The sequence below is a fragment of the Vombatus ursinus genome, unplaced genomic scaffold (genome assembly GCF_900497805.2).
Source record: "Vombatus ursinus unplaced genomic scaffold, bare-nosed wombat genome assembly UNPS02014932.1, whole genome shotgun sequence".
NCBI classification, from domain to species: Eukaryota; Metazoa; Chordata; class Mammalia; order Diprotodontia; family Vombatidae; genus Vombatus; species Vombatus ursinus.
In genome coordinates, this window is record NW_020954710.1 from 11,624,142 (window position 1) to 11,650,912 (window position 26,771).

Genomic DNA, 26,771 nt, shown 5'->3' on the forward strand with positions numbered 1-26,771 from the left:
ACACACACACACACACACACACACACACACACACACACACACACACAGCTTTGTTCTTTGTAAAACACCTCTGAAGCCCCACAGAAATCCTGAGAGGTAAGAACCACAGGTTGTCATTATCCCTAGTTCCTAGATGAAGAAACTGAGGCAATCAGAGACTTGCCCATGGTCACACACCTAGTGGTCGTCAGAGGCAGGGTTCAAATCTAGCCCTTTCTGACTTTTAGGTCCAGCATGCTTCCCATTGCCCCAGGCCAGCTGCCTCTCTGTCCCCTTTCTCCTCAGTTCAGGCAAGAGCAGGTTGAAGTGGCTTTTTCCAGGGCTAGGGCACAGCCCTGGCCTTCTTTCTGATGCACTGGCTGGGGGGTTTGTACTCAATGTGGAGGAAGGCTGCTTGGGCTGCTGCTAGGATGGTCGCCATTGGTCCTGCTGGCATTTCTACTGCACCAGGCCCTGCGTAAATTCCCTCATTGCAGGTAACAAGAGGATGGCATGGTCTGGCAGGGCTGGCTGTGATCCTGGGAAAGGACTGATCTAGATCAGTTTGGGGGGAAAGAGAGGGAAGTTCCACCTGGCCTCTTCAAGGACAGGAGGTTCCCAGGCCTGATTCAGGTCATAGGAAGGGCCCTGGGTTCAGGGGTGTGCCGGAGCCAGCTCTGACTCTCTTGTGGGCTCTGATTGCTAAAATTTCAGTAAATCAGGGTTTGATTTATGTTTTGTTGATTGTCTAGAAAGTGATAGGGAGAAAATCACACAAATTAAACTTAGAAGGGTGTCATGCCTGCAGCTTGTTGTTAAACATTGGCCAGTATACCCCTGCGGAGGTATGTCAAGTGACTACGTACGTGTTGCTATGTCACATAGTGCCTTTGGGGCAGGAAGGCCTGGCTTCAAGTCCTAACACATCCTAGCTGGATGGCCATAAGATCATATGTCAAGGGCTGGAGAGGACTTTTTAACCTGGAGGAGAGAAGCTCTGGAGGAAATGAGAGCTTTCTTTAGGTATCTGAAGGGCCTTTGTGTGGAAGGGGGATTGGGCTCGATTGGAAACTGAGGCCCAGGGAAATGAATTGACTTGCCCAGGATCACACAGGCAATGAGCATATAAGCAGGGCACAATTTCCCAGGGCCCCAAGCAATTCTCTGAGACACAGGTTCTTTGCCTGAGTTTGAAAACTTTTTTCTTTTACAAAAGTATTTTAACAGAATTAGTTTCCTCTGTAATTCTATGTGTTTTATTCTATGCATTTAGAAACATGACTCTGAGAAGGGGTCCATATACTTCACTGGACTGCCCGAGAAAAAGTTAAAGGAGCTTTTCTCTAAGACTAGAAGGTATTTAAAAAAAAAAACAAAACAACAAGTTGCCAACCTGATCCAGTGGATGGCATTTTGAGATGGGGAGTTCCCTATACTTGTGAACTCACAGATCTGGACCAAAAAATAAAACTGAAAACCAATTCTCAGTCTTGGAAAAAATCTCAGTGGCCAATCTGATATAGATTGTAAGCTCCTGAAGGGCAGGGACTGTCTTTTGCTTCGTTTTGTATCCCTAGTGCTTAACACAGCGTCTGACACATAGTAGGAACTTAATGAAAATATTGACTGATTGACATCTCATTTAACTCATAAATAAGTAAGAAATCACCCTTTATAACATACTGGACAAGGGACCATTCAGCTTCTGCTTAAAGACTTCCAGGGTGGGGAACCCACTACCTTCCACTTTGGGACAGTTACAAGGAAGTGTCCCCCTACCTCCAGTTTCAATCTGCCTCTTGTCCATTTCTACCCCACTGCTCCTGGCTCTGTCCTTTGAGGCCAACAAGGATAAGTCCACTCTCTCTACTACATGACAGCCCCTCAAATACTTTCTGACAGCTATCATGCCCTTCTAAATCTCTCTCCTCTAGGTTAAACCTCCTCGGGTCTTTCAGTGGGTTCTGATATGGCCCCATCTCAGAGCCCTTCAACCTCCTGGCTGCCTCCCTCTGATTCACCCTCCAGCTCATTAACATCCTTCCCAAAATCTGACACCCAGAACTAACACAAACAATCCAGATGCTCGAGGGAGTCCCCCATCACCTTCCCGCCTGCCCTTCCTTCCTCCCACCCCAATCCTTCAAGGCTCCAGCAGCTGGATTACAAATGCTTATGCCTAAGAGGGAGTGAGTTTTGAGGCATGCTTTATCAAATTTTCAGGTGACACAAAGCTCAAAGGGATAGCTAATGCAGGTGATTATAGAGTCAGGATACAAGAGAATCTTGGCAGGCTGGAACAAAATCCTGAATCTAATAAGATGAAACTTAATGGGGATGAATGTAAAATCTTAAATTGGGTTAAAAAAAATCAAGGCATAGCTAGATGAGAGTTTATAGACAAAGGATCTGGGGCTTTTAGTGGACTGTTAGGTCAACACTGTAAGCCAACATTGGAATATGGGGGCAAAAAAAGCCTATGTTAATAGAAGGTGTGCTGTCTTGCTATACTTTGCCCCATAACAAGACATCTGGAGTGTTGTATTTGATTCTGGGAAGGGCATCGACAAGCTGGGCATATGCAGACCAAGATAATCAGAATGGGGAGATGACTGGAAACCAGGTGATATGAAGATTTGTTGATGAAACTGGGGATGTTTAGCTGTGAGGAAAGAAGACTCAGGGTGGGGATGGGAGGCATGGAGGTTGTCAAGTGTTTGAATGGCTATCGTGTGCGAGAGGGGAGTAATCCCAGAGGATAGAATGAGGAATGTGGGCTAGAAGCTACAGAGAGGCAGATTTAGCAGTTGTTGTCAGGAAGAACATTCGATGTAAGGAAATACTTCCTAACCATTGGAACTACCCAAAAGTGGAATAGGAGATTTCTAGAGGTGCTGGGTTCCTCCTCACTGGACGTCTTTAATAAGACTGAATAAGGACTTGTTGGGGATGCTAGAGAAGGAATGAGAGGCAATAATGTGGTTTAGAGTTGGCCATCAAGTCAGGAAAACCCAGATTCAAGTCCTGCCTTTGCCACACACCAGTTTGCCACACACTCTCAGTGCCTTGGGTTGCTCTTTAGGTTTATAAGTTGCAGAGCAGATACAGATCTGCTTTGGATAGAGGGTCTTCTCTATACCAAAGGAAATCATAAGCCTGGTCCCTAAACAGAGGAGAGTCTGTTCCCACACGGGTAAAATGAGTTGCTTGAGATTTTCTTAGTGTGAGGTGAAAAGAATGAAAGTAGTTGGAACAATTCTTGACTGGCCAAGCAGAATTTATCCATATGCTGCTTGCTGAGATATGGAGAGAGAGAGAGAGAAAGAGAGAAGAGAGGAGAAGACACAGGAAAGAGATATCAAAAGAAGAGTAGGGGCTGTTACAACTTAACCTCCTTAGCATTGCTACCTACCCGTGGGAAATATTTCACAGAATCTAAGAATCTCAGAGTTACAAGGGGTCCTAGAAGCCTATACCTAATCCAACCTATACCTAAACACAAATCCTTTCTCCAATATACCCAATGGGAAGCCACTGGCAAAAGCCAAAGGCAGCTAAGGCTTAATCCTGGTTCCAGAAAGAGCGACAGTGTTAGAAATAATCTTGAAAGGTCATCAAGTCCATTCTCCTTCCTTCAGGACAGAGATTACAGGACAGAGATAAGGGAGAAAGGGTTGTCTTGTCTGTTTTGTCTGATCTTGGGTCTGTTACTTAATCTTGGAGGGCCTCAGTTTCCTCATCTATAAAATAAGGGAACCTCTAAGGCTTCTTTCATCTCTAGATCTAGCGCTCCACCACTCCCCCATTATATTGTGGGCTCCTTGATGATAAGGGCTGTGGGTTTTTGTTTTTTCACTTTTCTTTGTATTCCTAGTGCGTGACACACCCTAAGAGCTTGTAAATGCTGGTTGACTGATTATGACACAACTAATTGCAGGACTTAGAGCTGGAAGCCACCTGAGAGGTCATCTGGTTGCAAGGGGAATGGCTGGACCAAAGGCACATGGGTTGTAGCTATCATCCTCTCCTATCTCATTTACAAAGCAGATAACGACGCAGAATCAGAAGAGGAAAGGAAAATGGAAAGTGCCAGGTTGGGGCTGATCCTAGAGCAGCTAGATGGGCAGGATTCTCCTCTCTCAGGAGCTCCTAAGGTCTGTCAAGTGACCGCAGAATTGGAGAAGCCAAATTTCTCCCCGGTTTCCCGCTGACACCACTGGCAGGTGGGCCTGTTCCATAGAGAGAGGATGTCAGCGAGGGCCCTGCAAAGCTGCCGCTGATTCTGTGGCTTCCCCGAAGGTAATAAAAAGAAGGACGTGCTATAACCCACAGGAATATGCCTCCATCAAAAGGCTGCATTAAACACCACACTCTGCTGTCCCTTGCCAAAACTTTGAGCAACTGGGTCACTGGGCGTGGGGAGGCTGCAGCCTTCTCCTGGCACCTCTGAGAAGGGAAGAATGTGACTCAGCAGGGCAGGCTGGCAGCCACTGACAGGAAGTGACAGTGGGCTTTTCCTCCACCACGACACACGTCTACCAAGGCAGCAGGCTCAGACTGACACCAACCTTTGCTTGCAGCTCTGTGTTAGGCTGAAGCTGTGTCCATGGGCCAAAGTTTGCTGGCCATTTGAGATACTCTCATCTCGCCTGGAGAGCGGTGCTGCCTCCCTCCTAGAAATATTCAGGTGGGCCTGGAATGAGACTCTGCTCTAGAAACTCCTGTGAGATCCTTCCACTGGGATGGCAAATGGACCAAAGGACCACAGATCTAGAATTGGAAGGAAGCTTCAACGTCATCTAGTTCATCATCTGTCACTTATAGTTACAGACTAGCAAACTAGGTGAATGACTTGGCCATTCAACTGGGTGGTAAAGGATAAGGGCAAGATCTGAATCCAAGTCCTCTGGCTCCAAGTCTATGCTCTTTCCACTGGACTGCATTGCCTCTCTTGTAACACGGTGCATTTTATAGTAGAACCAACTATTTCCTCCCAAACCCAGCAGGCTTTCTCTCCTGTCTATCCCACATCTATAAAACTGAAAATCAATTTTGTGAAATATGACTGAAGCAGCCCCTACTCTTCTTTTGATATCTCTTTCCTGTGTCTTCTCCTCTCTTCTCTCTTTCTCTCTCTCTCTCTCCATATCTCAGCAAGCAGCATATGGATAAATTCTGCTTGGCCAGTCAAGAATTGTTCCAACTACTTTCATTCTTTTCACCTCACACTAAGAAAATCTCAAGCAACTCATTTTACCCGCATGGGAACAGTCAAGACAGAACAAGGCAGCTAGGTGGCTCAGTGGATAGAGTGCTAGGGCCTAGAGTCAGGAAGACAGTTCAAGTACGGCCCAAGACACTCTCTACCTGTGTGACCCTGAGCAAGTTACTTAACCTCTAGTTGCCTCAATTCACGGGAGAAGGAAATGGCAAACTGCTCCAGTATCTTTGCCAAGAAAACCCCATATGAGGTTAAGAAAATTTTATTTATTTATCTTTTTGTGGGGCAGTTAGGTGGCTCAGTGGATAGAGCGCTGGACCTGGAGTCAGGAAGACCCAAGTTCAAATTTGGCCTCAGACACTTACTAGCTGTGTTACCCTGGACAAATCAAGTCACCCTGTTTGCCTCAGTTTCCTCATCTGTAAAATAAGCTGGAGCCCCACAGGGGGTCATGAAGAGTTGGACATGGCTGAACAACAACGAATTATTTATTCTGTACGCATTTACTTGTGTATGTGTTGTTTGCTCTAATACAGCCCCCCTTGAGGGCATGAATTGGTTTGCCTTAATAACAACAATAGCTAGCATTTGTATAGCATTCCATAGTACTTTTTTTTTTTTAGGCAATTGGGATTAAGTGACTTGCCCAGGGTCACACAGCTAGTAAGTGTCAAGTGTTTGGTCTGAGGCCGAATTTGAACTCAGGTCCTGCTGACTTCAGGGCCGGTGCTCTATCCACTGCATCACCTAGCTGCCCCGTATTCTATAGTACTTTAAGCCTTGCCAAGTGCTTTACAAATATGATGATGATGATGATGGAACAAGCATTTATATGGCACCTACTACGCACCAGGCACTATACTAAGTGCTTTACAAATATTATCTCATTTGACCCTCACAAAACAACCCTGGGGTGTGTGTGTGTGCTATTATTATCAAACCCATTTTACAGAGAAGGAAATTGAGGCAGACAGAGGTTAAGTGACTTGTCCAGAGTCACACAGTTGATAAATGGATGAGGTCATATTTGAACTCACATCTTTCTGATTCTAGGTCTGGCACTCTAGCTACTGTACCACCTAGCTTTGGCCTTTGCAAACCCACCACCTACCCTGGTGCTGGCATGTAGTAGTAAGTGCTCACTGAACTGAATCCTGAATTTCATAGGTGAGGGAACCGGGGCCAGAGAAGTCAAGTGATCTGTTCCAGATCACAGAGGTCAGAAGTGTCAGAGCCACGATCCTAAACCAGTCCCCTGGCTCTCGATCTAGTACTCTCAGCTGCCTCTTTGTCTTCATCAACTCTAAGCAGGCTCTCCTCCCCCTGCTCTTCCAGACCTGGTGGCCAAACTTTTGTATTTTCCCCTTTCTTCCTCTCTCCCGGGCACACCAACCTCAGGACCTAGTAAGTAAGCATTTTGAAAAAATTTCATGGTGAGGCCAAAATATAGACTGAAAGAAATGCCAGTGGATTCCATCAATAAGGTGAAAGCCTGAGGGGGGGAAGAGGAGAAAACATGAAAGAACGAGAACAGTTTTAAGAACTCAATAAATACTTTATGACTAATGAAAGGAGAGGTGGAATGTAGAAAAGCAGGCGACAAGAGGAGTCAGAGAGAAAGGAAAGCTGAGATAGGAAGAGATGAAACGTATATGGCATATGGTGGGCAGTGCCCCCTACTCAGCTCAGGTGCTTGGAGAATAGGGAGAGACAAGTACAGATCCCAGAAAAATGCCAATGTAAGCAACACTACGGAAAAGAGACAAAGCATTTTAGGAAGGACTCAGAGAAACTGAGCAGTCATTCAAAAGGCATTCATGTCTAGGAGGGGGGCAAGGACCTAGCTTTCTCCTCATCATTAACACAATGAGAAGAGCTAGCATCGATGGTATACACACTTCACAGGTTGCAAAGAGCTTGACATATATAATCTTGTTTTATCCTCATAACTACTTCAGGAGGTAAGTGCTATTATTATCCCCATTTTACAGCGGTAACTGAGGCTGTTTAAGGGACTTGGTGTCTGAGGCTGGATGTGAACTCAACACTTCTTGATCTCAAGTCTGGAGCTCTATTTACCATATCGCCTAGTTGTTGTGGGGAAGGGATGTGGAGGGGACATCTTTAAGCATCTGAAGGTCTGTTATGTGGAAGACGGATTAGGCTTGCTTTCCTTGTCCCCAGAAGGAAGGACTAGGAGCAATAGTGTTGGGCTAATGTCATGAAAAACTCCTTAACAATGTAGAACTGTTCAGAAATGGAATGGGTTAGCTTGAGAGGTAGTGAGTTCCCTGTTCCCCTCCTGTGCTTCATATCCTTTAAGTGGGGACTTGTAGAGGAGATTCTTGAAAACTCTCTGATATCCTACACTGGGGCAAAGAAGTAGGTGGATGGAGTCTGACTGTGGTTCCAGTCTGGTTTCCAGGTGCCAAGGCCTTCATACCATTCCTTAGGGCCAGCTCCACACTCCCCACATACTGCCCTTATGAAAGAGAGGGCACGTGGGCCCATTTTCATTGACACAAGGGCTGATTGCTTCTATCTCCCCCTTCCACACTGGTGAGAAAAGTGGCTGCCTGTCCACCATGTGCAGGGTTGGCACACATTCCCTGAGATCCTGGGCAGCCAGCCTGCGTTCACTCCCTCTCCCAGCTGAGGGTTGGTGTGAAGTCAGGAACACTTTCTCCTCTACTCCCACCAACTTCCACCTCCACAAACACTAAGACCTTGGAACCCTTCTCTTCAAAGGTTGGCAGCCCCTTTCTTAAGCTTTTATTAATAATAGTAAGAGGCAACATTTATGTAGCGATGTGCTTTACATGTTTTATCGCTTTTGGTTCTCAAATAACTGTATAAGGTAGGTGCTATCAATATCTCCATTTTACAGATAAAGAAACTAAGGTGGAGAGAGTTAGGTGACTTGCCCATGGTCACAAGGCTAATGAATGGATGAGGCAGGATTCAAATTTAAGTCTCCCTGACTCCAAGACCAGCCTTCTGTCTGCTATAATACCTAGCTTGCCTTCTACCAACCACAAACCTATTTGTTGCTGCCCTACCTTTCTACAAACCCCTTGGGATTTATTCTCTGCTTACCAAGACAGGAATCACTAGCTAATGGAATGATGTGCTAATGGAACTGAGCTAGCCCCTCCCTCCTTATGAATATACCATGAGCAAGTTAAGGTGGTCTGACTGAGATGCCAACATTTAAGCTCAAAAGAGTGATTCAGGAGGTGGAAATCTCGGGCCAGAAAGAAGGGAAGCACAATGACTGTGAAGCTCAAGGGAGAAAACATGGGTAAACTTTAAAGGGATGACATTAGGTAGTTCAGTGGATAGAATGGTAGGCCAGGATGATTTGGGTTCAAATTCTGTCTCTGGCACTAGATATATGGCCTTGGGTAAGGTCTGCGTCAGTTTCTTCAACTGAAAAAGGAAGATGATAATAATTGCATCAACCTTCCTGGCTTGTTGTGAGGACCAAACGAGATAATATCTGTAAAAACACTGTGTCAGTGCCTGGCACATAGTACGCTATACAAATGCTAGCTATTATTGTTACTACAAAACAATTTATCATTACTATAGTGGTTCCCTGAGGGGAAGAGATTTTGGGGGGCCATTAGGGTCTTGGAGTACCCTTCAAATCACAGTGGAACTAAACATTTACTTTGTCTTGATAGGTACTGGGTCATCTCCAGACTCACTCAAATCCACTCAGATATGAACAGAATAAATCTCTTTGCCTGAAGCTATCTTCTGTATCAGCCCAATCCACATTTTATCTGTTGTATGAATTTAGATTGGGGCATAACTTCCAAGCACACAGAGCAGTGGAAAAAAATGGTAGACTTGGAGCTGAGAATCTGGGTTCTAATCTAGCCACTGCTATTTCCTATCTATCCCTGGTCCTCTATTTGTACATGTGCAGAATGAGAGGGCTGGACTAGGCATTCTCCCTTTCAGCACCAAATCTACAGATGGTTATAGTAGAAGAGAGTTCAGACAGGCTGACTTCCAAACCCACTATGGTCCGGCACATAGTAGGCACTGCCAAAATGCTTGCTGATGAATTGATATAAGATTCTTGTGGATAACTTTGTTCAATGACCCCTCTGATTAATAGTACTGAGTGATGCATAAAAGAAGAAGCTGTCTGCTTGCCAAAGGTTGTTCACCACGTCCCCAGGGGACATCTAGTGTAGAGTCAAGTCAAGAAGCGATTCCCTATAGATGGAAAGGTCCTCCAGATGCTCTTGTCTATAGAAGGGACTGTGATGATGGCATCAAGTCCTGGCATCCTGCAGAACATCTTACATGAGACTCAAAATTTCAAGAGTTTGGCCTAACCATCCACAAAGGAAAAACCAACGGGAGGAAGGATTCTGATTGTCTAGATTGTGATATGCAGTTGGCTGGACAATGGGCAGAGCTCACCCAACAGTACTTGTACTCTAAACAGACACTGTGCAAAGGCAATCAGCTGGGCACAGAAGAGGAGAAGAAAAGGAGACAGGATTGCCTGTGTGTCACTTTACACTGTTTTAAAAAAGGATTTCCATGTCCTCCTTGAAGCAATATTCCATCTTTTCAAGCCCAATATTGCTCTGGTGACTGTGTGGTATGAAATGATGAAATCAAGGTTCAACTTAAAGTCAATAGAAAGACATGTTGTAGGCATGGGCAGGCAAGGCGGGCTGTTATTCTTAATGAATTATGAGGAGAAGTGACAGAAAGATGCAATCAGAGAAGTGTATAATGAGAAAAAAGATGGGCCTGTTATATGAGAAGGGGGATAAGTGATGGGTGAACTTTGGTGCTCCACTGGTAGTGATGAATTGTCAAGAACTTGAGAAAGGCTCTTAGTACTTATAACAAATTTTTGGGAGGACCATGGTTGAGAGTTGTATGGCAGAGGTGGCCTGAATGAGGTTAAAATGTAATTGGGAAACGTTTAACAAAATAAATAAAAATACAGTTCAACACAGATGTTAACTTGTGGTTTTCCAAGTCATCATATGGCCTGCTGAATTGTTTCTTTTTGAGTTTAACACTGCTGTTGTACAGGATGGGATGGTCAGGCCTGGACTGGTTGCTACGTATACTGCTGGAGGAAATATCCAAGTCTATGAGAACACAGATCTGTTGGAATATGGCCATGAGAGGCAGTATGGTGCAGTGGGCAGGGTACTGGAGCCAGGAAGACGTGGGATCAAATCTTGTCTTTGATGCTAGTTGTATGAACATATTTTACTTCTTCATTGTGCAATGTGCTAGGCTCTGCAGATACAAAGATAAAAGTCAAACAGTCCCTGCCCTCCCAGAGCTTATATTCTGCTGGGGGTGAGGGGGAGGCATTGATACAGATAAATAAATAGAGAAAATAAATGCAAAGCAATTCAACGTGGGGGCCGGGAGCAAGAAGTGGGATATCCCAGAAGGGCCTCCTATGGTTGGTGCTTGGTCTGAGCTCTGAAGGGAGCTGGAGATTCCAAGAAGCCAGAGGGGAGGATGTGGGGGCCATTGGGGGAGGATGTTGTGAATGGAGAGACTAGAGTGGGGCAAGTTTGTCTGGAAGACAGAATCCAGAATGGGGAGCAATGTGAAATCTGGGAAGGTCGGTAGTTGTGAAGGGCTTTGAATACCAAATAGGAAACTGTAGTTTATTTGGCTGGTAATAGGGGCCCCTGAAAGGAATCATAGCTGTTATCTATATAGCACTTTCAGGTTTGCAAAGTGCTTTACAAATGTTATCTCATTCTGTCCTCACAACATCCCTGGGAGTGAGGTGCTGCCATTATCCCCAATTCATTTATTTATTTAGGTGAGGCAATTGGGGTTAAGTGACTTGCCCAGGGGCACACAGCTAGTAAGTGTCAACCGAATTTGAACTCAAGTCCTCCTGACTTCATGGCCGATGCTCTACCCACTGTGCCACTTAGCTGCCCCCTGTTATCCCCAATTTAAAGATGATGAGCCTGAGGGAAATGGAGGCTAAGTGACCTACTCAGGGTCACACAGCTTGACAGTAACTCAGGTTTTCCTGAATCCATGTCTGGAGCTCTATCCCCTGAGCCACACAGGCCCCAGGGAAGCTTCCTGAACAAGGAAGTGACATGTTCAGATCTACGCTTTTGGTATAATAATTTCTCAGTGCAGTGGAAAGTGCTTAGGTAAATGTCAGCTGCTGTTATTTAGGCCGGGCTAGATCAAAGTTACTGTGATTGATTCCAAGTCTATCCACAGGCACGGGGAACAGCAGAAACTTTTACTATGAATGCTACTCAAATATGAAAGAGGGCAAGAGATTTTGTCTTTCTACGTTTTAGAGGAAAAGGAGGGAGGGAATGAGCATTTATATAGTGCCTACTGTGTGCCAGAAATAGTGCTTTATATATCTCATTTGATATTATTGATATTATCTTGTTTGATGCTCACAGTAATCCTGGGAGGAAGGTGCTATCATCACCCCCATTTTATAGCTGAGAAAATTGGGGCAAAGTTTAAATGACTCACCCAGGGTCACACATCTAGTGGGTGTTAGAGGCTGGATTTGAATTCAGGTCTTCCTATCCAATGAGCCACCTAGCTATTAGTAGTAGTTTCTACTGCTGGTATATTACTTCTTTTTATTTTTGTTATTTATCAAGAATCCACAGAAAGTATTAAAGACAGTGCATCAAAAAATCTCTAGGTACTTCTCACCCCCCCCCCCAGTAGAATATAAGCCCCTTGATGGCAGGGACTGCTTCCATTTCATCTTTTTTTTTTTTTTTTTTTTTGATGAGGCAATTGGGGTTAAGTGACTTGCTCAGAGTCACACAGCTAGTGAGTGTTATGTGTCTGAGGCCGGATTTGAACTCAGGTCCTCCTGACTCCAGGGCTGGTGCTCTATCCACTGCGCCACCTAGCTGTCCCCCATTTCATCTTTTAACCCTAGTCCCCAGCTCTATGCCACATATGCAGTAGGCATTTAATGTATGTGTGCTGAATTGACGTTAAAAGACCCTTCCAAAGTCGGATCCAGCGATCCCAAGACATGTCCTCATTCCTCCTCTCTGATCATCTACGTGTGTTCTGATCAACCCACAAAAGTAGGTGGATTAAGAAACATCAATGGGCTAAGATATGAATTGGTGAGAAAATGATTCACAGAAGCTTGAGAATGGCCTGGGGGGAGGTCTGTTGCACTTTCCAAGGAAGGTACCCAAGAACAGAGCACCCTGTGTAGTCCAGGTGAGCATGACCTGCCCATCAGAGCCCCTCAATGCCCTCAGGGAGGAAGGAGGTTGATGGGAGGCTAGTTGGGTCCCTGGGCCTCAGAGGAGTGCAAGCTGCACCTCTCTCTGGGAGCTCTGAAGAACGCCTACTCTCTCGACGACAGCCGGAGTAGTTCAGAGGGTGGGCGTGAGTGATTGGAATACATATATTTTTCCCTCTTCACGGCTGGTTGCAAGTCTAATCATATGATTCAAATGTCACTGGGCCCAACGAAGAGAGCACAATTATGGCAGAATTTCTGAAGCTGACCCTTCCCCACCAGAGCCACTGAGCAATATCATGAGATCTTCAAAGAGCCGGCAGTTCTGGGGTGAGAGGCAGGAGTCTGACTGTTGAAGTATCTTATCAGCACTGACAAGACTGGACAGTACCTTAGAAGTCACCTAATTCATAGGAACCCAGACAGACAGAAGAGACCTTTAGAGGTGATGGTGTCTACCCCGTTTATTTTATAGATGGGGCTAAGGGAAAGTAAGTGACTTGTTCAGGGCCACACGTCTGGTAAGTGTCAGAGGCAGGATCCTTGTTCAAGTCCTCTTGATTCTAGGGCCTGTGCTCTACCCACTGAACCACTCAGCTGTCCTAACCTATCCCTTCAACAGACGAGAAAGCTAAGGCCCAGACATCTTCAGTGATTTTGCCAAGGTCACACAAGGTAGTTCAGCTAGGTGGGTTATGTTCTGAACCTGTAGTCAGGAAGACTTGAGTTCAAATCTGCTTGAGGCACTTACTGGCTATGTGACTCTTTCTGCCTTCATTTCCTCATCTGTAAAATGAGAAAAATAATAGCACCTATTTCCCAGAGTAACGATGAGGGGCAAATGAGATAGGTATATATAGCACAGGGGCAGCTAGGTGGTGCAGTGGATAGAGCACTGGGCTTAGAATCAGGAAGAGTTATCCTCCTGAGTTCAAATCTGGCCTCAGACACTGACTAGCTATATGACCCTGGGCAAGTCAGTTCACCCTGTCTGCCTCAGTCTCCTCAGCTGTAAAACGAGCTGACGAAGGAAATGGCAAACCAGTCCAGGATCTTTGCCAAGAAAACCCCAAAGGGCGTCACAAAGAGTCAGACATGACTGAAACAACTGAACGTATAAAGCACTCTGCAAAACTCAAGCATTACATAAATGTTAGTTATTATTATTATTAAATCGAAGAGTTGGAGATTTGAACCCAGGGTTTCTGACTCCAAATCCAGTGCTCTTTCCCAGTAGAACATTAGCTCCTTGACGGCAAGGACAGTTTCATTGTTGTCTTAGCACACTGCCTTAACAAATGTAGGTGTTTGTTGAACTGAACAGAGTTGAACTAAAGCATTCTGGTTACTTGTATATTTGATAACCAAAATCATCCACTATAAAAATAACAATCTGGTCTCTTTTTCCACAAATTCAACAACCACTTATTAAGTGCCTCTCTACATACAGGGCCCTATACCAGGCATGGGGAGGGGAGGGCACACAAAGTCTCTACCCTCAAGGAGCACCCCATCTATTTTTGTTCCTTTAAAAAAAAGTCAAATATTTTACTGAGGGGGTAAAGAAAGTACAACTTCTTGTTGGCTACTAAGAATATAGTAAGTCCCATTTCTGGAGGGGTTTGGTGAGGGTAGAAGAGAGAACTGAAAGCCTTAAGGGGACCTGGGAAGTTGTTCCCATTTTGTAGGAAGGTGTCTCTCTTCAGAAAGGTTAACTTTCAAGGTCACCAGGCTGACCTCCTTGGGGTTAAGTCACGGAAATCCAGGCTGCCCATTGGCTGATGAAATCCCCAACCCACTGGGAAGAATGGGCACCAGTGCCAGGTGGCAAGGATAAATTAAAGCACAGAACCACTCACGTGGGCCTGGAAGTCCCTCATTATCCTGCTTTTCATTTGCTAATAGTTTTGATTTATTATCTGAATAGAAAGCCTTCTTAATATGTCCCCAGGTAAACAATCTAATGCTATGCTCTCTACTGCTAAGTCTGAAATGCAGCAGGCTGAGAGAGAAGTCTGAAGGCTGGGGACATCTGGCAGCTCCATCCTGGCTGCTGCTGCTGCTGCTAATGTCTTGCTATTCTGGGTGACTCTCTGTGCCTCATTTATTTTTGATAGAAGCTGCTCATACAGAGTGTACTTTCTCTCTTTCTTGCTCTGAAATTATGCAAAAGTGATACTTTAAAGCCCAGATTTTATAACTTCTATGGATTACTTACCCCAGAGAGCAAAAAGAAAATGACAGGCCTTGTTGCTTCTGCACCATCGCTGGCATGGCTGTACCCAATGTGCTGGCAGAGAACCTGGTATTTTCCACTCTTTGTCCCTATACTGTTGCTGTCTGTGGTTGGATATGCCGCTCAGGGAGGTAGTACAGCTCAGTGGAGAGAGCATGGGCCTTGGAGTCTCAGGATCACAGGTCTAAGGCTGGACCGGACCTTAGGGTCATTGACTCCCCAACCCTCTTATTTTACGGATAATGATGATGATAATACTTACCTAACATTTATATGTGCCAGGCACAGTGCTAAGCATCTTACAAGTATGATCTCATTTGGTCCTCATAACAACCTTGGGAGGTAGGTACTATTATTATCTCTATTTGTTTGGCTGGAGTGTCAAATGTGTGAGGGGGAGTCATGTGCCATCATTCTGAAAAGGCTGGGTGGGTGGAGCCAGACTGCAAAAGGCTCTAAAACTGGGGAGAGAGAGAGAGAGAGAGAGAGAGAGAGAGAGGGAGAGAGGGAGAGGGAGAGAGAGAGGGAGAGAGAGAGGGAGAGAGAGAGAGAGAGAGCGCGCGTGGCTGGAATCAGAGGTTCAGATGCTTACTTGTTAATGGCCACCCTTTATCTAGAGATGTGAGGTTGGAAAGAGCTTCAGTTTCCCCATCCCCAGGGAACCCAATCAATCAATAAACAAGCATTCAGTAAGCACCTGCCAGGCCCTGTGCTAAGCCCAGGGTATACAAAGGCAGAAGTGAAGGGGTTCCCACTCTCCAGGAGATTACATTCCAGCAGAACCTGCCAATGTGTACTGGTTTTGTACTATCCAACCTCCCAGCGTTGCGGTGAGTCAAGAACTTTGCAAACACTAGAGAAGGATCAGTTGTGACTGCTTACTGCATTTGGGGACCCGCTAGGTGGCGCCATAGTGCACAGAGTGCCCTGCCTGGAAGACTCATCTTCCTGAGTTCAAATCTGGCCTCAGACACTTACTAGCTATGTGACACTGGGCAAGTCACTTAACCCTGTCTGCCTCAGTTTCCCCATCTGTAAAATGAGCTGGAGAAGGAAATGGCAGACCACTCCAGTATCTTACCAAGAAAACCCCAAATGGTAACACAAATGAAAAATGACTTAGCAACTGCATTTTGGCCCTGGATGGAAAGGTCAGCTGTTTCAGTGTTGAGGGGTTTGAATTTAGCCCCTGCTCTGAGATTTGTGGTTTTGAGAGACATTCAAGAAACCAATAAATGGGAAGCTGGACCTGGGGGAGGAATCATTGCAGGCAGGACATTAAGGTATCATGTGGCAGGTGCATCTGCAACTTGCCAACTAACAGCGGACTTGGAAGAAAAAAACAGAAAGTCTTATCCAAAGCTGCTGTTTTGTCTTAGGGGAAATCAGGAAAAAGAGTCAGCATTTGGCTAATTGTGGTTTTTCTACAACTGCTCTGAAGAAGGGTTTTTTCCCCCCTGTGGAAGACAAGAGAGGTGGGTCCATTGCTGACCTGAAGGGACACGAGATTGCTTGTCAGAATGGTGAAGACGCTAGAACAGGGAGGAAGCCAAAGCAATCTTCCTAATGCACAGCAGGCCTGCAGTGGCTGCTTGCCTGCTCCAGCATCTTCCACCGCCTCCCTGGTACCTCAAGGACTCTTCAGCCTCGAATCCAAGGCCTGCTAGTTCTTACCAGTTTCTCTAGCTTTGTTTCACATTACTCCTCTTTCTATATCCTCAGGCCCAGCCAGAGTGGACTACGAGGTGTTCCTGATACTTGATATTCCATCTTCAGGACCTGTGCATTTGCTCAATCTGTCCTTTACATCAGGAATGTCTCAGCTCTGCCCTTCAAATTTCTGGCTTCCTTCACGGTTTAGCTCAAGTGCCATTTCTTTCATGAAACCTTTTCTGATTCCTGGGGGAAGGTTGCTAGTGGTCACCCCTCCCTCCTTGTATTATCTTGTATTAGACTCAGCTGTGTATGAGTAATATTTCCCAACAGCCTATAAGTTCGTTGAGGGAAAGACACTGTGTTCTTCTCTTGGTATCTTTTCAGTTGAAGTGAATCTTAGGATCAGATTTAGAGCTGTATGGGATGAGAGGGCCCTTCTGGTACCATCCCTTCATTTTATGGATGAGGGAACACCTCAGACAAGTGAAGTGAGGGTCACAGAGATAAGAAGTGTCCCAGGTAGGACTTGAACCCAGGGCTTCCTGACTCCAGGTCTGGCACTCTATCACTCACTCTAGTGAGAAGAATGTTCCCTTGGGATGACTGTGAAACCTGGTTGGGAGAGAATTGACTGAATATCCAGTGATTCAGAAAGTCCTGTTCTCAGCTTTATGAATAATAATAACTCATTCATTTCTATTATGTTTTAAGGCTTACAAAACAAAGGTCTCAAAACAACCCTGGGAGGTTAGCATGAGCTAAATGGGGAGAGTGAGGCTCTAAGGGGTTCAATAACCTGTCTAGAGTCACAATAAGAATTCCACCTGGCTCCAATACTCAGTCCCTTGCTCCACTCATGTGCAGGCCACCACAGTCCCTCCCATCATGGATGGTTTAATCCAGTTCAGTTCTACTCAATGCTCATGTATTCAGTGCCTACTACTACTATTCGGGGATTGTGTTAAAGGCTGTTGACGTAAAGATTTTTAAAAATGACAGTCTCTGTCCTTCAAGTACTTATGGCCTAAAGGGGCCTGGAGGGGTGGGGAATCAATTGTACACAAGTAAATATGATGCAGAGGATGTGGAGAGGCAGGCGAAGTGTGAGACACAGGCGAGGAAGGCGAGATCTCCTTCCCCTGGGGGACCGCTGCCTGGAGGAGGTGACATATGATTGGGCTCTGAAGATAAGAACAGAGCTTGAGGATGGTGTAAGTAAAGGCTCATTGACAGAGGAGGATAGAAGGACCCCAGAGTCAAAGAGTTGGCCAGTTTAGTAGTAGGATAGAAGGCTCCATGAGAAGGCTAGAGTCCGACTGCAGAGGGCCCCGATGGCCATGGTCAGTTCTTCTCATTCTCTATCTTGAGAAAAAGAGCTAGAAATTCATGAGCTCTCCTTTGTTCCCATGGAGTGACGCTGCCAATCATCACAGTTCACACACTTTATGGATCAGAGATGAGAGAAAGCAATTACCACTGGTAAAAATGAAAAGTGACCATTTGTGTCCAAGATTTCCACGCCGACTGATGAGGAAAAGACCTATTCTTCTTTCTCTCACTAGAAAGATTTCTGGTTTAAATATGTGGATGTCCTTCCCCTTTCCAATCCATCAAATAGATTTCAAACTGTTACCCCAAAGTGCAGGCCTGACCGTGTCACCTCTCCATTCCAAAATATCACTGAGTCCCTGTTGCTTCTGTAATAATAGACAACACTTTTGACATTTAATCTTCTTCATAATTCCAGTTTCACCCTATCTTTCTAAATTGATCACACGCTACTCTACTTCATACACTCTACATTCCAGCCAATCTGGCCTATTTGCTCTCCCTGCTCAGTTCCTGCCTCTGAGTTTCTGCATAGGCTGTCCCCGATGCCAAGAATGCTCTCTCTCATCACCTCTAGAAACTCCATTTTCCTTCAGAGCACAGTTCAGGTGCTACTTTCTACAGAAAGTGTCTCCTGAGTCTCCCTGTGCTATTAATCACCCCCCTCAACCACTGTTTTTAATTTACTTTGTACTTTTCTTTTTACTTCATAAATATTGTTTTCCCACTGAAGAACACATGCTCTTTGAGGGCAGGGATTGCTTCATTCTTGCCTCAGTATCTCTAGTGCATTGCAGATCCAGAATAAATGTTTGTTGAACTGGGGTGACAGTCCCTCAGATGTGAGGATAGGTCCCAGGAAAAGATAAGCACAGGGGCAGCTAGGTTGGTGCAGTGGATAGAGCACCGGCCCTGAAGTCAGAAGGACCCGAGTTCAAATTCGGCCTCAGACCAAACACTTGACACTTACTAGATGTGTGACCCTGGGCGAGTCACTTAACCCCAATTGCCTAATTTAAAAAAAAAGACAAAAAAAAAGACCAGCACAAATCTCCCTGAGGAAGGACCTACTGAAAGCCACGAGCCCAGGGCCAATACAAGGAGCATCCCTTTGTATTGGGTGCACAAGCACCCAAAAGGCCTAGAGTTTCACAAAATCCTGGCCTCTCTTTAGCTAGGGATGACTCGCAGGATGAACAGTCGGATGCCCAGGCCTGGGGAGGGGCCATTGGGCTGGCCTCTTTGCTACTTGCATCACAATTGCCCCCTGTCGATGATGTGGAGGGGTCAGGGACACCATGGACAGGGCTGCTCAGCTTTTCCACTATCACTCTGTGCTGGAATCTCTTCTCAGCCCTTGAGGACAGCCAGAGGACGATGGCTTTAACCCTGCAACTTGGAAAATGTCATTTTCTTCCATAACAATAATCAATAGGGGAGATGTGTGGTCTAGCGGATAGAGAGCTGGTTTCAGAGTCAGGATGTCTTAGGTGTTAAGTCCTGCCTCTGACACACATATGGGGGTATGTGACCCCTGGCCAGTTATCTGTGCTCTGGGCAGCTCTAGGATTATAAGTGGCAGAGAAGATACAGACCTGCACTGGTAGAGGGCACTTCCTCACCTGGAAGTTCCCTCCATCAGTGAAATCATGGGCCTAGGGGGAAAAACCTGTTATATTCATTTCACACATATGATTTCTATATTTCTAAGTGTACATGTCATCTCCCCTGTGGGGAGGGCATGGGACATGCCCTCGAGGGCAGGGACTGTCCCATTTTTGTTGCTGTATCTCCCAGGGTGCAGCACAGTGGCTGAAACAAACCAGTCATTTAATAAATGCTCACTGATTGGCATAATAAATGGCTTGTCGATGAATGACCAAAGGAAAGGGATATCCTTGGTCACCAAGTATGTGGTCTGTACTTTCTGCACAGTGTCTCCTCCACTGGAATGGGAGCTCCCTGAAAGCTGGGACTGTCTTTGCCTTTCTTTGTAGCCCCAGTGCTTAGCACAGTGCCTGGCACACAGCAGGTGCTTAATAAATGCCTGTTGACTTGAATTCACTTCATTTAGCTAATAAGCAAGCCCTGTCTATCCTAGCGAGGTAGGCTACAGGAAAGTTCCCTGAACCATGACATCCAGCTGTGATATACTTTTGGAAATTCTATGGATCAAGCAATACACCATAAAATGCTCTGCTTGGATTTAAGGGAGAGAGATAGTTATGTACACAGAGAACCTCCTTGGTTACAACTTACTGCTACCAAAACAAAAGACGGCGTAAGGCTAATAATAATAATGATAATGATGCTAATAATTATAATTAGAGCAGTGTGCAGCAGCCTATAATATAGCCCAGGTTCCCTACTGTCCTGATCCTGGGGCTGGCGGTGGCACAGGTGAGGACCAGCCGGGCAGCAGGCAGCTCTGCCAGAAGGGCAGGCTGACCCACATGGCTCCTGAACACTGGGGGCTTATGTTTTTTTTTACCCAAAGGAAGCTACCCTTCACAAATATACCTGCTAGGGTGAACAGACCCCCTTGGAATATATTTGTAGAAAGAAAATGTATCAGAAATGATAGCTTATGCTTATAGTATGCTTTTATGGTTTGCAAAGAGCTTTCTGCATATTATCCTGTTAGCCTTACAACAACCTAGTGAGGTTTTCCCCACCCAGCAGAATGAACTTTACAGGGCAGGAATGATTTCATTTCTGTCTCATATCCTGAGCACCTTGTAGATGCTGTAGCACACAGCTGGTGATTAATGTAGGTTTATTAGGTGAATGAATGAGGTAAGTATTACAGCTATTATTATCTCAGTTTTATGGAAATGGAGGCTTGGAGGGGTAAAGGGACTTGCCCATAGTCTCAAAGCTAGCCAAGGGCAGAGGCTGCTTCTGAATAGAAGCTTTACCTGACTCCAGGCTCTAGCAGGCTTTTGTCCATCTTACAGAATGTGCACAAGAGCTGGTAGAAAATTCCTTTGGGGCTTAGTGGTGATACCTACAGATTTATCCATCACTCAGGTTATTTCTGTCACCTCGTCTTCCCTCTTCTGTGGAAACCTAGCCTGCTTTGACAGCATCACACTGTAGAAACAAACATAGAATTGGACTGACCTTGTGCACGGTCACACTAGCTACGATGTAAGTGGCACGATGTTTTCTCACCTTCCACTAAGACCTTTCATGGGGTCCTTTATTAAAGTTCACCCCAGCTACTCGATGAATAGATGAAAAAGCATTTCATCCTTCATAACTGGGAAGGACAATATATACAGGAGGGTTAAGGTTCAGACAGACAGAAAGGCCTATCTTTTAGGGGCAGCGGGGGCGGTGTGGATGATTCTATCTTTGCTATCACTCACTGGTACACTGTTGGAGAAGGAGAAGAATGGGCATTAGATGGGTAGCCCTGTTCTTTATACTTTCTTTGGGAGTCTGAATCTCTGAACACCAGTCAAGCTCTCTTTAGGATAGCAGCTAGGCCTTTCTGTGGCTTCATTCATTCATTCATTCATTCACAAAATATTTAAGTGATGCCTATGTTTTAGACACCAAGTATATGAACCAAAACCAAAATAGTTCCCGCCCTCTAGGAGATTACATTTTATCATGTATATAGGTTAAGTAAAATTCAAATTGTGTCCAAAGTAATTTGGAAGGGGGAAGATACTAGTAATTGGAGAAGGAAGGAAAGCTTGTATAGGAAGCAGCCCCTGAGGAGAGCTAGAAAATGAGAACAGCCCTTCCCAAATAGGGAGGGCAATTTCGGCCTGTGGAATGTATAGCTAAAGGGAAAAAAAGTGAGGAGCTAGGAGAAGAGGCTGAGAGCCAGTTCCTGGAAAATCTCTAATGCAGTCTTTGCAGGCACCTGCCTCCATGGAACATACACTGCAGGGAGAAAGCAAAAGAGGAGGCGAGAGATACCAAGATCACTTTTCCAGTTGAAGACTTTGTGACAGTGGGGACGTGAAGAGGAAAATGAGAAGACATGGACAGGACCCACGCCTGCCCTGAGGGTTAGTGTCTGCAGGATTTTCTGAATCTCTCTGGAAATTCTAGAAGGTATGTCGGTTACATCACTCACAGGCAGTATAATAGCCAACCAAGGCAAAAAACTGGACTCCCGGTTATTGTGCAATATTCCCTTTCCATACAAAAAAGGGGAGGGAGGGGTCATTTTGCATCCTGTTTTTTGAAGGTATACCATGGATCCCTGAGTCATGACAAAGAGACCAAGACAAGCGTTAAAGGGGTGGGGAAAGGGAGCGAGATCCTCTGAAGATCTCATGTAGAATCTTTTCTAAAGTTTGCCAGATGTTATCTAGAGCAAAGATTCTTAACTGGGGAAGGGGGAGAAGGTAGGGAGGTCTCTGAAGTTGATTTTAAAAATATATATTTGGATAACTGTATCTCAATATAATCAGTTTCCTTTGTAATCCTTCTGTATTTTATTTTATGCATTTAAAAACATTATTCTGAGAAAGTTCATAGGCTTCACCAGATTGCCCAAGGGGGCCATGACACCAAAAAGTTAAGAAAGCCTGATCTAAAGGAACACCCAGGGACACAGGAGTAAACCCCCAGGGTACTGCAAAGAAATAAACCAAAAAAAAATCATCAACCTACTTTTTCAGAACTCCCTACTCCTTTGAACACAGAGACCCACCCTCAACACTGGCATCCATGCCTCCTAAGCAATCAGGAGCCTAGATTAGGTATGTCAGCTTAGCTTGCTTCTTTCCCCGTTGGACATTTCAATTCCTCCCAAATACCCATGGTTTCTGAAGGAGAATGATCTTAACACCCCCGCTGACCAGAAAAAACAAACCTTCTGCATCTGTGATGGTCAAAGGGGGAAAAAGGTGAGAATCCGGGAAATGAAGAAATGGGGATTAAATTCACAGTAAAATCCTCAATTTGATCCTTGACTAGGAAGGCTCTTGGATAACAGAAGGGTGGCTAGTTCATTTGACTTCCAGAACTAGTCTGAGGAAAAGTCCATGAAAAGAACTTATAATGTCAGTGAGGGGGTCATGGAAGAGACCTCTGGGCAAGACAAAAAACTTTTCTCTAGTAGTCATGAGATGATGAACCAACACATGTATTACACAAACAAAAGCAGGGAAGAAAGTTGATTTTCCAGTGTTTGAGATATGTGAAAATCACCCTTAGTGTGAAGAGATGACTTCCCAATGACCCATTGGAATGCTTTTTCTGGTGAAAAATTCCTTTGGGATGCTAGCGGGTTTGCCAGTCCTCCATGCTGGTAGATACTCTGAGTTAAAGAGTCCTAGATGAGCGAGCCAACTCCACCTTTGACCTACCCAAGTACAGGCTCCATACACCCTGTATGCAGAAAGCACGTTTGCAAGGACTGTCCTCTCAAGGAGAGCTTAAGACCTCTATATGCTCCACTGCCTTCAGGAAAGCAGGCATCCATATCTGAAGGACAGCTGCCCTTACTTAACATACCCCAAAGACCCAAGAAATGATGGGATGCTTGGGAGAGGGAGATCAGAGTTTATGATTATTTTAAAAATATAACAGCAAAATGTCTGTTGGTAGTCAATGGATTACTGAGTCTTTACTAGTGGCTTGCACTGTGCATACATTCATACACAACACACTTTCTCTGAAAAGACTTTATAGGTTCTTCAAATAACTACGCTCTACTCTTCTTTCCCCCCAGCCAACTTGTTTCATTGAATTCTTAAGTTAGTCCCTGATGCAGCATTAGGCTACTTTCTTGAAGTTTTGCCAGCTTCATTTGGAAGACAGGAAGAAACTGGGAGAGAAAGAGAATGAGGGAGAGAGAAGAGAGAGAAAAGGAGGGAGAGAAAGAAAGGAAGAGAGAGATTTAGAGGGAACGGGGAGACAGAGAAAGAAAAGATGGAGTAAGAGAAAGAGAGAGAAAGACAGAGATGGGGAGGAAGAAAGAAGAAAAAGGATGGGGAAGAGAGTGAAGAATGAAAAGAAGTGGGGACAAAGAAAGAGGGAGAGGGAAGAGGAGATAGAGAAAGAGGAAAGATGGGATAAGAGAGAAAGAAAGAGACAAAGACAGAGATGGGAAGAAAGAGAGAAAGGGAAGGGGATGGCAGAAAGAATGAAAGAAGAAAAGAAAAATGAAGTGAGAGGAAAGAGGAAAATAGATGGAGAAAAAGAAAGAGGGAGAGGGACAGAGGAGAAAGAGAGAAGGAAAGGAAAAGAAGAGGGGTGAGGGAGATAGGTAGAAAGAAGTGGGAAGGGTGGAAGGAGAGGAAGAAAAGATAAAGAGAATGGAAGAGAGATGGGAAAGAGAAAGGAAAGAAGGGAGGAAAAGAAGGAGAAATATAGAGAGAAAGAGGGGAGGGAGGGAGAGCAAGGAAAAAAAAAAAGAATCTCTCTTGACATCGGTGCCTCCACTTGGGTGAAGCCAGCCCAGTGTCATGGAAACGCCTGGGGATTTACCAGCTGCACACAAACACTGCACTGTGGAATGAGACTTTTTACACTTTTTTGTGCTTAGGCGTTTCCTTTGTGAAACTGAAACCCTGGCCATGCACACGAACTGTCAATTTATTTCTGTAACATGTAGGAAATAAAAACAAAAAGACACCCCCTCCATCACCCAGAAATAAAAACAACAACAAAACCAAACTCCCTTCAGACCTTTCATTAACGATTAACCACCGCAAGTTGTCAAAGGGCTTTATCTACATTCAGTGAAGATTTTTTTTTTGGCCTCCTTCTTGTTAGGGAGAACCAGCCACCTTAGCGCCCAAATCACGCTGCTCCTCCTCACATCGGCTGCTCCCTGGGACCTTAGGTAGACAAGCTCAGCACACTTCCGAGGAAAACGCACACATGCATGCAGACGCCTCTCTCACACCGGTCCCCCCTCCCCACCCTCCACCCCACCGCACTGCATCTACTCAGCGGGAGCCAGGCTGCCTGCAGCAGGAGCCCTGGACCAAGCACTGAGGTGGACAGGTCCCCCAGACAGCCCAGCACCCACCTACCTTGTCCCTGGATCCTCAGAGGAAGCAGATCTCTTTCTCCCCTCGTCTAACTTTGACCAGAGATTATGCAGTGGGCAAAGGGACCAACCCCCAAGCTGATGGAATGGAGGTCCGGAGGGAAAACAGAGAGCGGAGCTGTCCCCTCTCCCTTCAGCGGTGATGGTGAGCAGTGATCAGCCACACAGTAGTCTGAGGCTCGGGTTTTCTTGTTTCCTACCCCATTCCCTTCTTGGGCTGTGTCGAAACAGAAGGGAGGGGGTTGAGAAAAAGCTGATCAGCCTCCTCTCACCACCAGGCTGGGAATCACTTAACTGAGCTGAGGAAGGGGGGCAACCTAAGGAAGCCCTTGTAATTAGTACTGCAGCAAATCCGGCTGCCCGCCTCTGCTGCTGCTGCCGCCGCTGTCCAGTACTGACTCAGCAAGTCCGAGGTCGCCAGCCGACATACAGTAAGCGGGCTGCCAAGTGCTGTGGGGTCTGCATTTGAACACAGAAGCCGGACTGCTTCAAGGAGGCTGGGATTAGCCCACAGCACGCCAGCTTCCCTGTTGCTGCAGAGCAAAATAGGTTTTAACTGTGTAAGTCCTGCAGAGGGAGCAGGGGCCCGTTTCCGTGGCCACTCTCACCCTGCTACACCGGGCGCCCAGCAGCTGACCGCAGGCTTTTCATTTTAGCTTCCAGGGGTTCTCACAGAAAGAGTTAACCCACCTTATCCAGATGCTTTCCCAAGAGCTGCTTGCCACTGACCCTGCACCAAGGCAAGGACTCTGCAGCCATAGTTTCTTGGGGGCCCCCTTCTATTGCCCCCACATTTCCCCCACAAAATAGACCCAATAATGAATCCAGACCATGGTGTGGTGAGACCCACGGACCACATGTGGCCAGCGAGGCCAAACACAGATATTATCTTGTATTTATCTTGCATGTGTTATACAAGAGGGGTAGTGAGGCACGAGAGCAAGCCCTGGAGTTTGGAAGACCTGTCTCAGACTCATACTAGCTGTATGTCTCTGGGCAAATCATTTAACCTCTCAGTGTCCCAGGCAGCTAAGACAAAGGTTCTTAACCCTTTGGAAGTCTGGTGAAACTTATGGGCTGCTTTCTCAGACCAATGCATAAAATACAGAGGATTACAAAGTTAACAATTATATCGAAATACAGTTATCAAAATGTAAAAAAAAAAAGACACTCTCCAAACAAAAATCAAGTTTACAATCTTCTTGGGTTAAGAACCCTGGTTCTAAATTATAGAGAAAGTACCAATGTGCATTGTTAGAGGGAGTTCCCTTTACCATTGAAATCACAGGGTTCATTCCCCCCTCCCCCCAAACCCAATTGGCATCTATTTGTATGTGTACCTGCTACTCCTCCCCATTAAAATGAAAGCTCCCTGAAGGCAAGAAATATTTCATTCTTATCTTTGTGTTCCTAGAACAAATTAGGTATCTAAGAAATGCTTATTGGCTGGGTGATTCTCCCACAGATGCCTCTCTGGAGGAGCCAATGATGACTTATGGAGCTGGTCCATGGCCTGGGGGCAGGCACTTCTGACTGGCACTTCTACAGGGGGAAAGGGTACATTTGCCATACCTCTCCAGTCTGGTCTTTGGCTCTCTCCCCCTAGTCGTCATCTTATCTCCCCAACAGGCACTCCATTCTTCTTTAAGAGGTGGTAGTGAGGGCAACTAGGTGGTGCAGTGGATAAAGCTCCAGTTTTAAAGTCAGCAGGACCTAAGTTCAAACCTGCCCTCAGATGCTTGACACCTACTAGCTGTGTGACCTTGGGCATGTCACTTAACCCTGACTGCCTCATGAAAAAAAAATTAAAAAAAAAAGAGGTGATGGTGGTGAGTTCAGTGAGTGAAATGTTTGGGTCAATCATCTTCAGGCTGGTCCAGTTTTTCTTGATCTCTAGGATCCTGGGGAAATCACTTCTCTGGTCTGGGCCTCAGTTCCCTAATTTGTAAATGGTGTGTGTGTGCACGCGCACTTGTGCACAGATGGATCATTGATTGACTACCTTTTAGGTCCTTTCTAGCTCTAAATCCTATGATGATAAAAGTGGATTCCCAAACTAATG

The 26,771-nt window shown here is 45.5% G+C and overlaps 1 long non-coding RNA gene across 2 annotated transcripts in view; it reads right to left on the reverse strand.

Moving 5' to 3' along the window:
- Positions 1-26,771, reverse strand: part of LOC114029501 — a 97,057-nt gene that overhangs the window by 24,624 nt on the left and 45,662 nt on the right. Inside the window, exon 1 of one of the 2 annotated variants that reach the window (XR_003567496.1) lies at positions 24,693-25,220. The exons of the other annotated variant lie outside the window; for it this stretch is intronic. This is a non-coding gene — a long non-coding RNA (uncharacterized LOC114029501). Of the gene's footprint in view, positions 1-24,692; positions 25,221-26,771 lie in introns of those variants that run through there. 2 annotated transcript variants of the gene reach the window in all.